The sequence below is a fragment of the Rhinopithecus roxellana genome, chromosome 2 (assembly GCF_007565055.1).
Source record: "Rhinopithecus roxellana isolate Shanxi Qingling chromosome 2, ASM756505v1, whole genome shotgun sequence".
NCBI lineage: Eukaryota > Metazoa > Chordata > Mammalia > Primates > Cercopithecidae > Rhinopithecus > Rhinopithecus roxellana.
In genome coordinates this window covers 11,190,598-11,202,957 of record NC_044550.1, presented here as the reverse complement: position 1 = coordinate 11,202,957, position 12,360 = coordinate 11,190,598, and positions in this window count along the sequence as shown.

Here is a 12,360-nt window from a genome sequence, read left to right as displayed (position 1 = left end):
GTTTCAAGCACAAAGCAAACTCTTTCTTTCCAATCCCTGTCACTGTACTTCCCTAGACAGTCACTACATGGGGCAGTTTACAGACTTCAGCAATGTTTACCTAACTCCAGATCCACACTATAGGAGTTCAGCCTTCAGGGAGAACTATAGTTTTTTCCAGCTTTTGTGTGCATAATGAGAGGCTTTAAGTTTTTCATATTTTTACCTGAGAACAAGAATAATTACATTCTAGGCTATCACCCAACAATAATAAAATAACGTGTGTCCATACAATATAAATGCCTCATACTAACACACAAGGTCCATGCAGAAGCCGATTATTGCACCACCAGGAATATGCACTACCAGACATTGAGAGTTAATCTGCCCTGACAATTTTCAAGTGAGAACCATCAGCTCCTACATATTCGCAAGGAAGCCTTTATATTGGTGTTGGCACAAGCTTCTGAAAATGTTTTAAATCCTATACACACCCTCTGTTTCCTATTAAATGTTGTAACTTTACACTAGGGTTCTCTCTCTCTAGTGATGAAATTTGACATTTGCTTACACAATAATTTCAAAAGAATCTGATTTCTCCCACTTATTTATCTCTAGCATCATTCATAAGCCAGATGACCAATCACTGGAGGACTGACAAGAATATGAACTTCATTCTCCGCTTTTTTTTTTTTTTTTTTTTTTTGGCGCCTTTTTGATGAGCTTTAATAGTCTCTTAACTAATCACCCACTCAACCAACATTTATTTAGTAATATACATAGTATTGAAGACACGCAAATTATTCATACCACTTGACATCTAGGGACACATATATGAAAGTAATCAAAATGCAATATAATAACTATTATGTCAGAGGAACAATCAACCAATAAACAGAGGGAAAAGAATTAGTCCTACCTAGAAGAGATTAGAGAAAAATTCACAGAGAAGGAAACCTTCAGTTGAGCCTCGAAGGGTGCATCAGGTTTTATCAAGTGGAGAAAGAATATTGCGAACCTATGTAATAGCATGAGAAAAGTTCAAGTTGGTGAAAGAGTATGGTCTGTGATGGTGTATATGAGAAAGGTGGGAGAGGGGTGTGGTTGGACCAAACAATGAAGAGGGGGAAGCATTTCGTTCTATAGACTAGGGATAGTTACAGAAGGTTTTCAAGGAAAGGATTGGCATGCCCAAATCTGTGTTTCAGAAAAAAAACATGACTTTTCAGCCTGGGCAACATAGCAAGAACTATTCTCTACAAAAAGTTTTTAAAAATATTAAAAAAATAAAAATAAATTAGTTGGACATGGTGGTATATGCCTGTAGTCCCAACTACTTGGGAGGCTGAGATAGGAGAATCTTGAGCCAAGGAGTTGGAGGGTGCAGTGTGCCAGGATTATGCTACTGCTCTCCATCCTGGGCAAAAAAAGTGAGACCCTGTCTCATAAACAGAAAAAAAAATTCCTTTGGCAGCACTGTGGAGGACAGTAGGAAGATGACAGAGACAGGAAGAAGGAAAAATAATTGACAAGCTGTGCATTAAGGCACAATTGAGAAGCTGTTTATTAAGGTGCAATTAAGGAGAAAAATTTTGCATCTAAAGCCAACAGCTGTGAGTACAAGTTACACGAAGGGTTTTTGTAGCTGCTGCCATCAGTGCCTCATCCATATTCCTAGGACCTTACTACTTCCCTGTGCCCTATTGGCTTTCAGTTGCTGGTGTTGGCACTCTCATGTCTGAGGGCTTTTGCCAGAATTATAGAAGATTGATCTGCCTACTTCTGTTAAAGCAGTCCAGAAGACCTGGGGAATTTACACCCCAACAAGCAGCCCTCCACAAGTGACTGGTAGAAGTCTCTACAAAATAAAAAAGGCCAGAGAGTTTTCCATGGGATAAAACTCTAGTTGTCCACTTTGGTAGCCAGTTTTAAAATGCACTCTTGGGGGCGGAGCAAGATGGCCGAATAGGAACACCTCCAGTCTCCAGCTCTCAGCGCGAGCGACACAGAAGAGAGGTGATTTCTGCATTTTCAACTGAGGTACTGGGGTCATCTCACTAGGAAGTGCCGGACAATCGGTGCTGGTCAGCTGCTGCAGCCTGACCAGCGAGCTGAAGCAGGGCGAGGCATCGCCTCACCTGGGAAGCTCAAGGGGGAAGGGAATCCCTTTTACTAGCCAGGGGAACTGAGACACACAACACCTGGAAAATTGGGTAACTCCCACCCCAATACTGCGCTGTACCAAGGGTCTTAGCAAACGGGCACACCAGGAGATTATATCCCACACCTGGCCGGGAGGGTCCCACGCCTGCCCACAGAGACTCCCTCATTGCTAGCACAGCAGTCTGCGATCTAACTGCAAGGCAGCAGCAAGGCTGGGGGAGGGGTGACCACCATTGCTGAGGCTTAAGTAGGTAAACAAACCCGCTGGGAAGCTCGAACTGGGTGGAGCTCACAGCAGCTCAAGGAGCCCTGCCTGTCTCTGTAGTCTCCACCTCTGGGGACAGGGCACAGCTAATCAACAACAACAACAACAAAGCAGCAGAAACCTCTGCAGACACAAAGGACTCTGTCTGACAGCTTTGAAGAGAGAGGGGATCTCCCAACATGGAGGTTGAGATCTGAGAACAGACAGACTGCCTGCTCAAGTGGGTCACTGACCCCTGAGTAGCCTAACTGGGAGACATCCCCCACTAGGGGCAGACCGACACCCCACACCTCACACAGTGGAGTACACCCCTGAGAGGAAGCTTCCAAAGTAAGAATCAGACAGGTACCTCGCTGTTCAGCAATATTCTGTCTTCTGCAGCCCCTGCTGCTGATACCCAGGCAAACAGGGTCTGGAGTGGACCTCAAGCAATCTCCAACAGACCTACAGCTGAGGGTCCTGACTGTTAGAAGGAAAACTAACAAACAGGAAGGACACTCACACCAAAACCCCATCAGTACATCACCATCATCAAAGACCAAAGGCAGATAAAACCACAAAGATGGGGAAAAAGCAGAGCAGAAAAGCTGGAAATTCAATAGATAAGAGCGCATCTCAACCTGCAAAGGAACGCAGCTCATCACCAGCAATGGATCAAAGCTGGACGGAGAATGACTTTGATGAGATGAGAGAAGAAGGCTTCAGTCCATCAAACTTCTCAGAGCTAAAGGAGGAATTACATACCCAGCACAAAGAAACTAAAAATCTTGAAAAAAGAGTGGAAGAATTGATAGCTAGAATAATTAATGCAGAGAAGGTCATAAATGAAATGACAGAGATGAAAACCATGCAAAAATTATACAAAAATTAATTCAAGATGGAGTAGAGACTTAAATGTTAGACCTAATACCATAAAAATCCTAGAAGAAAACCTAGGTAATACCATACAGGACATAGGCATGGGCAAGGACTTCATGTCTAAAACACCAAAAGCAATGGCAGCAAAAGCCAAAATTGACAAATGGGATCTAATTAAACTAAAGAGCTTCTGCACAGCAAAAGAAACTACCATCAGAGTGAACACGCAACCTACAGAATGGGAGAAAATTTTTGCAATCTACTCATCTGACAAAGGGCTAATATCCAGAATCTACAAAGAACTCAAACAAATTTACAAGAAAAAAACAAACAACCCCATCAAAAAGTGGGTGAAGGATATGAACAGACATTTCTCAAAAGAAGACATGCATACAGCCAACAGACACATGAAAAAATGCTCGTCATCACTGGCCATCAGAGAAATGCAAATCAAAATCACAATGAGATACCATCTCACACCAGTTAGAATGGCAATCATTAAAAAGTCAGGAAACAACAGGTGCTGGAGAGGATGTGGAGAAATAGGAACACTTTTACACTGTTGGTGGGACTGTAAACTAGTTCAACCATTATGGAAAACAGTATGGCAATTCCTCAAGGATCTAGAACTACAAGTACCATATGACCCAGCCATCCCATTACTGGGTATATACCCAAAGGATTATAAATCATGCTGCTATAAAGACACATGCACACGTATGTTTATTGCGGCACTATTCACAATAGCAAAGACTTGGAATCAACCCAAATGTCCATCAGTGACAGACTGGATTGGGAAAATGTGGCACATATACACCATGGAATACTATGCAGCCATAAAAAAGAATGAGTTTGTGTCCTTTGTAGGGACATGGATGCAGCTGGAAACCATCATTCTCGGCAAACTATCGCAAGGACAGAAAACCAAACACTGCATGTTCTCACTCATAGGTGGGAACTGAACAATGAGATCACTTGGACTCATGAAGGGGAACACCACACACCAGGGCCTATCATGGGGAGGGGAAGGGGGAGGCATTGCATTGGGAGTTATACCTGATGTAAATGATGAGTTGATGGGTGCTGACGAGTTGATGGGTGCAGCACACCAACATGGCACAGGTATACATATGTAACAAACCTGCACGTTATGCACATGTACCCTAGAACTTAAAGTATAATAATAATAATAATAATAATAATAATGCACTCTTACACCCATGTTTATAACAGCATTGTTCACAATAGCCAAAAGGTAGAAGCAGCCCAAATATTAACTGATGGATAGATGGTGTATTCGTCCATTCTTAAGTTGCTATAAAGAAACATCTCGGTAATTTATAAAGAAAAGAGGTTTAATTGGCTCACAGTTCCACAGGCTATACAGGTTATACAGGAAGCATGATGCTGGCATCTGTTGAGCTTCCAAGGAGGTTCAGGAAACTTAAAATCACGTCAGAAGGCAAAGGGAGAGCAAGCCATCTCACATGGTGGGAGCAGGAACAGGGGGTGGGGAGGTGTTGCACAATTTTAAACTATGAGATCTTACAATAACTCACCATCATGAGAACAGCACCAAGAATATGGTGTTAAATCATTCATAAAGGACCACCATCATGATCCAATCACCACCCACCAGGCCCCTTCTCCAACACTGGGGATTACAATTCAACATGAGATGTGGGTGGGGACACAGACCCAAACCATATCAGATGGATAAGCAAAATGTGGTGTGTACATACGGTAAAATATTTTTCAGCCTTAAATAGGGTGAAATTCTGACACATGCTATGGCATGGATGGCTTATTTCACTTAGCATAATGTCTAAGTGACATGTTAATATCCTTAAGCTAAGTGAAATAAGCCAGTCACAAAAGTACAAATACTATATGATTCCACTTACATGAGGTACCTAGAGTAGTCAGATTCATAGAGACCAAAAGTAGAATGGTGGTCGCCAGGGCTACAGGAAGGGGAGAATTAGGAATTAGTTTGAGAGATAGTTCTTGGCCTGTTGCTGGGCTTTGGTGGAAACTGAATGTTTAAATATGGGTCGTCAAGTCACCATGCGACCTGAACTGCCTATCATGAACTGGGTGCTTTCTGACCCATCTAGCCATAAAGTGGGTCATGCACAGCAGCATTCCATCACCAAATGGAAGTGGTATATACGTGATTGGGCTTGAGCAGGTCCTGAAGGCATAAGTAAGTTACATGAGGAAGTGGCTCAAATGCCCATAGTCTCCACTCCTGCCACACTGTCTTCTCTCCCCCAGCCTGCACCGAAGCCTTCAAGGGGAGTTCCCTATGATCCGTTGACAGAGAAAGAGAAGACCAGGGCCTGGTTCACAGATGATTCTGCAGGATATGCAGGCGTCACATGAAAGTGGACAGCTGCAGCACTATAACCCCTTTCTAGGGTGGCGGCAAAAGCATAAAAATATTGACAGACCACTAGCTAGACTAATAAAGAAAAAAGAGAGAAAAGATACAAGTAAACATAATCAGAAAGGGCAAAGAGGACATTACCACTGACCCCATAAAAACACAAAAAAGCCCTCAGAGACTATGATGAACACATCTATGCACACACACTAGAAAACTTACAAGAAATGGATGAATTCCTGGAAAGATACAACCTCCAAAGATTAAATCAGGAAGAAATTTAAACCCCGAACAGACCAATAATGAGTTCTGATGTTGAGTCAGTAATTTAAAAGCCTACCAATTAGAAAAGGCCCTGGACCAGACAAATACACAGCCAAATGCTACCAAATGTATAAAGAAGAGCTGGTACCCTTCCTGCTGAAACTATTCCAAAAAATTAAGGAGGAGGAATTCCTCCCTAACTCATTCTATGAGACCAGGATCACTCTGATAGCAAAACCTGGCAGAGGCACAACAATAAAAGAAAAGTTCAGGCCAATAACTGATTAACATAGATGTAAAAGTCATCAACAAAATATGGGCAAACCAAACCCAGCAGAACATCAAAAAGGTAATCCACCACAATCATGTAGACTTTATCCAAAAAAATGCAAGTCTGGTTCAACATATTCAAATCAATAAAAATGATTTATCACATAAACAGAACTAAAAACAAAAGCCATATGATGATATCAATGTGTTGGGAACAGGCGCCCCCAAAATCTGGCCATAAACTGGCCCCAAAACTGGCCATGAACAAAATCTCTGCAGCACTGTGACATGTTCGTGATGGCCATGACACCCATGCTGAAGGTTGTGGGTTTACCAGAATGAGGGCAAGGAACACTTGGCCCACACAGGGCAGAAAATCGCTTAAAGGTGTTCTTAAACCACAAACAATAGCATGAGCAATCTCTGCCTTAAGGACATGCTCCTGCTGCAGATAACCAGCCAGAGCCCATCCCTTTATTTCGGCCCATCCCTTTGTTTCCCATAAGGAATACTTTCAGTTGATCTATAATCTATAGAAACAATGCTTATGATTGGCTTGTTGTCAATAAATATGTAGGTAAATCTGTTAGAGGCTGTCAGCTCTGAAAGTTGTGAGATCCCTGATTTCCCACTCCACACCTCTATATTTCTGTGTGTGTGTCTTTAATTCCTGTAGCACCGCTGGGTTACAGTCTCCCCAACTAAGCTGATCTCGGCAAGCGGCGCCTATATGTGGGGGCTGAAATCCAGGTCAAAGGGTCGCCAGAGTGACCGTTGGAGAACATGGCACTAAGCTGGAGGATATGGGTACTCTTAAAGCAATACTCATGGTGAGTAAGAAGGGGAGCTCAAAAGCATCAGGGTAACAATGGGACAAGTGTGGGCTCTGGTTCATTCCACCTTGGAACGTTTTCACACTAATAATAAGGGGGAAGGAGAGTATAGCGAAGTAACAGAAGAAGTGACAGAGCAGGTTTGTTTGCCAGCTAAAGCTAAAGTGGTAAAGGAGGGAGAGGTTCATCCCTAACCTTCTGCACCCCTTATTATTATTTTGAAAGAAAGAGTGGCCTGACCCACCAGATCTTTCTTTTCCAGAGGACAAGGGTGAAAAGTAGTTGCCCCAGGGACTGTTCGAGCAGCACCTTGAGCGACTGCTCTCAGTTCTGTTCAGGCAGGAATTCAGCAAGCTAGATGAGAGGGTAATTTAGAGGCTTGGCAGTTCACTGTTAGAATACACCCACCTGATCAACAGGAAATGTTATAGCTACATTTGAGTCTTTTCCTTTTAAATTCAGGAAACACTATGAGGGACCCATCCTGGGCCCTGTTCCAAACTGGTGCATTTCCAGCTCAGGCCATTCCCTCACCCATATATAATGTCTGTCCTCCGCCAGAGCTGGTAGTTCCACAGTAGATTTATGCTGCACAAAAGCTGTAAGCCTTCTGCCTGGGGAACCCCTGCAAAAGGTCTGAACAGGAGTCTTTGGACCCATGCCAGTGGGAATGATAGGATTACTTTTAGGAAGGTCTAGTTTAATTTTAAAAGGGGTACAAGTACAAACAGGAGTCATTGATTCAGATTACAATGGGGAAATTCAAATTGTTATATCTACTTCTGTTCCCTGGAAAGCAGAGCCAAGAAAGCGTATAGCACAGCTTCTGATTGTGCTGTATGTGGAAATGGGGAAAAGTGAAATTAAGTGAACAGGTAGATTTGGAAGCACAAATTAACAAGGCAAAGCAGCTTATCAGGTAAATCAAATTACTAATGAACATCCTACCTGTGAAATAACTATTCAGGGAAAGAAATTTAAAGTTTTGGTAGATAAAGGAATGAACATTTCAATCATTTCTCTACAGCACCGGCCATCCAAGTGGCCAATTCTACCCATTCAATTTAACATAGGTGGAGTTGGTAAAGCCCCTGAAGTATATAAGAGTAGTTATATTTTGCATTGTAAAGGGCCTGTTGGACAACCTGGGACTATTCAACCAATTATAACTTCTGTACCTATAAATTTATGGGGAGAGATTTATTACAACAATGGGGAGCACAAGTTCTAATTCCTGAACAATTATATAGTGCTCAAAGTCAACATATGACACATGAAATGGGGTATGTCCTTGGTATGGGACTAGGAAAAAATGTGCAAGTTTTGAAAGAACCGCTTCAAGCAGAAAGACAAAGTTCTCGCCAAGGTTTAGGATATCATTTTTGATGACAGCCATTGTTAAGCCTCCAGAACCTATACCTTTAAAATGGTTAACAGAGAAGCCAATTTGGATAGAACAATGGTCACTGAGTAAAGAAAAACTGGAGGCTTTAGAGGACTTGGTTACTGAACAATTCTCAATTATCATTTTCCAAAAATGAAACCATTTCAATTTTTGAAATTAACTAATTGGATTCTCCCTAAAATAATTAAACTTAAACCAATTGTAGGTGCTGAGAATGTTTTTGCAGATGGGTCTAGTAATGGTAAAGCTTCTTATTCTGGCTCGACAGGTAAAGTTTTCCAGATGCCCTATACTTCAGCTCAAAAAGTGGAGCCTGTAGCTGTAATTGAGGTATTGACTGCTTTTGACATGCCTATTAATGTGATTTCTGATTCCTCATACGTGGTTCATTCCACACAATTAATTGAAAATGCTCAGTTACAATTTCATACAGATGAACAACTGATGACAAAAACAAAAAAGGGGGAGAAACAGGGATTTTGGGACAGCCCATATACAATTGAATCTAGCATTATTAACTTTAAATTTTTTGAGTCTGCCTAAAGACCAGATATTATCAGCAGCTGAACAGCATCTACAGAAACCATCTGCAAAGACAGAAGCAGAACAACTGGTTTTGTGGAGAGACCCGATAACAAAAAGTTGGGAAACAGGTAAAATGATAACCTAGGGTAGAGGTTATGCTTGAGTTTCTCCGGGCCAAAATCAATAGCCAATTTGGATACCACCAAGACACCTGAAACCTTATCATGAGCCAGATGCCGAGGAAGAGATTCCAGGAGGATCCCAAGGACCCCTCATTGCAGCCATGTCAAGACTGATGCTGAGGAGGACCCCAACTGTCACAAGCAACACCCATCACCCACCTGGGGACAGATCAAGAAGCTGTCACAGATGACGGAAGAAAACCTGAGGAAAGCGGGACAACCAGTCACAGTGAGTAATTTAATGGTAGCTGATAGCGGTGATCACCATTGCCATGCGTATTCCTTCAACAAGGGCTGACACAGAGAATAATTACACTTTTTGGTCATATTTATCTATCTTGACTGGCAATAATGCCTGGATGTAATCACTTTATGACACAGTTACACGTGCTTTCTGATCTCAGTATTTGCCATAATAAATCTGCTCCTATAATTAAGGCATACCACTCTCAAAAACTAATTTGTAAACAAAATTGAACATGGCCAGAGAAAGTGAACGTACTTGCTTAGGAAGACTGCACTGCAAAACAGGCAGAGATGCTGTGCAATGATTCCTAGGAATTATTATTGATTGGTCCCCTAAGGGGATGTTTAGCTTGAATTGCACCTCTCAGTCTGCATGCCACGGCCACACTATGTTCAGCTAGTCTGAACAAAACGGTCAGATGGTAGAAATGGTAAGAGGTATGGCAAGAGTTCCTATTATCTGGAACCATGGTGGTATAGTGGCACCTCAACCTCAAATGATATGGCCATTGTAGGAACTGAACATAAAGATTTGTGGAAACTATTAATAGCTCTTAATAAGATCAAAATTTGGGAAAGAATTAAAAAAAATCTAGAAGGAAACTCAAACTTGTCTTTATATATTGCAAAATTAAAAGAACAAATATTTAAAGCATCCCAGGCATGTCTTTCCTTAATGCCAGGAACTGGAGTGCTTGAGTGAGCTACAGAGAGATTAGCAGCTACTAACCCATTAAAATGGGTAAAAACACTTGGAAGCACTGTGATTTCAATGATGATTGTGTTTTTAATCTGACTTGTTTATCTTTGTATTGTCTGCGTATGTGGATCCTGACTCCTGCAAGCAGTAGCTCACCATGACAAAGCTGCCTTTACTTTTATTGCTTTGCAAATCAAATAAGGGGGGCATGTTGGAAACAGGCCCCCCAAAATCTGGCCATAAACTGGCCCCAAAATTGGTCATGAACAAAATCTCTACAGCACTATGACATGTTCGTGATGGCTATGACGCCTATGCTGGAAGGTTGTGGGTTTACCAGAATGAGGGCAAGGAACACCTGGCTCACCCAAGTCAGAAAACCGCTTAAAGTCATTCTTAAACCACAAACAATAGCACAAGCGATCTGTGCCTTAAGGACATGCTCCTGCTGCAGATAACTAACCAGAGTCCATTCCTTTATTTCAGCCCATCCCTTTGTTTCCTGTAAGGAATACTTTTAGTTAATCTATAATCTATAGAAACAATGCTTATCAGTGGCTTGCTGTTAATAAATACTTGGGTGAATCTCTGTTCGAGGCTCTCAGCTCTGAAGGCTATGAGACCCCTGATTTCCCACTCCACACCTGTGTATTTCTGTATGTGTGTCTCTAATTCCTCTAGTGCCGCTGGGTTAGGGTCTCCCTGATTGAGCTGGTCTTGGCATCAAAAGATGCAGAAAAGGCTTTTGATCAGAGTCAAAATCCTTTTGTGTGAAAGACCCTCAAGACCCTCAACAAAGTAGGCATTCAAGGTACATACCTTAAAATTATAAAAACTGTCTATGACAAATCCACAGCCAGTCCAGGTGTAATGGCTCCCTCCTGTAATCCCAACACGTTGGGAGGCTGAGGTGGGCAGATCACTTCAGGTTGGGAGTTTGAGACCTGCCTGACCAACATGGAGAAACCTTGTGTCTACTAAAAATACAAAATTAGCCAGGCATGGTGGCGTATGCCTGTAATCCCAGCTACTCAGGAGACTGAGGCAGGAGAATCACTTGAACCCAGGAGGTGGAGGTTGCGGTGAACTGAGATCACACCATTGCATTCCAGCCTCGGCAACAAGAGTGAAACTCCATCTCAAAAAAAAAAAAGTCCACAGCCAACATCACACTGAATGTGCAAAAGCCTGAAGCTCTTCTATTGAGAACCAGAACAGACAAAAATGCCCACACTCAACACTGCTATTCAACATAGTACTGGACGTGCTAGCCATAGCAATCAGCAAGAGAAAGAAATAAAAAGCATCCAAACAAGAAGAGAAGAAGTCAAACAATCTCTAGGAGCAGATGATATACTATACCTAGAACACCACATAGTCTCTGTCCAAAAATTTGTAGATCTGACAAACAACTTCAGTCGAGTTTCTGAATATAAAATCAACATACAAAACCACGTAGCATTTCTGTACACCAACCCTATGCAAGTTGAGTGTCAAAACAAGAATGCAATCCCATCCACAAGAGTCACACAAGAAAAATAAAACACCTAGGAATACAGCTAACCATGGAGGTAAAAGATCTCTACAATGAGAATTACAAAACAGTGCTGAAAGAAATCAGTGATGGAAAACAAATGGAAAAACATCCCATGCTTGTGGATAGGAAGAATCAATATTGTTAAAATGGCCAAACTGCCCAAAGTAATTTACAGATTCAATGCTATGCCCATCAAACCACCAATGACATTCTTCACAGAATTAGAAAAACCGTTCTATAATCCATTTGGAAACCAAAAAAAAAGGGGGGGTGATGCCTGAATAGCCAAAGCAATTGTATTAGGGTTTTCCAGCGGGACAAAACTAATAGGATATATGTATATATGAAAGAGAGTTTATTAAGAATAATTGGCTCACACAATCACAAGATGAAGTCCCCCAATAGACCATCTTCAAGCTGAGGAAGAAAGAAGCCAGTAGTATCTCAGCCCAAGTCCAAAAGCTTTGAAAGTAGGGAAACCAACAGTGCAGCCTTCAGTCTACGGCAGAAGGCCTAAGAGCCCCCGGAAAATCAATGGTGTAAGTCCAAGAGTCCAAAGGCTGTAGAACCTGGAGTCTGATGTCCAAGGGCAGGAAGAATGGAAGGAAGCATCTAGCACAGAGAAAGATAAAAGACTCCACAAGCCGGCTTATTCCACCTTCTTCCACCTGCTTTGTTCTAGCTGCTGTGGCAGCCAATTGGGTGGTGACCACCCACATTGAGGGTGGGTCTTTCTCTCTCAGTCCA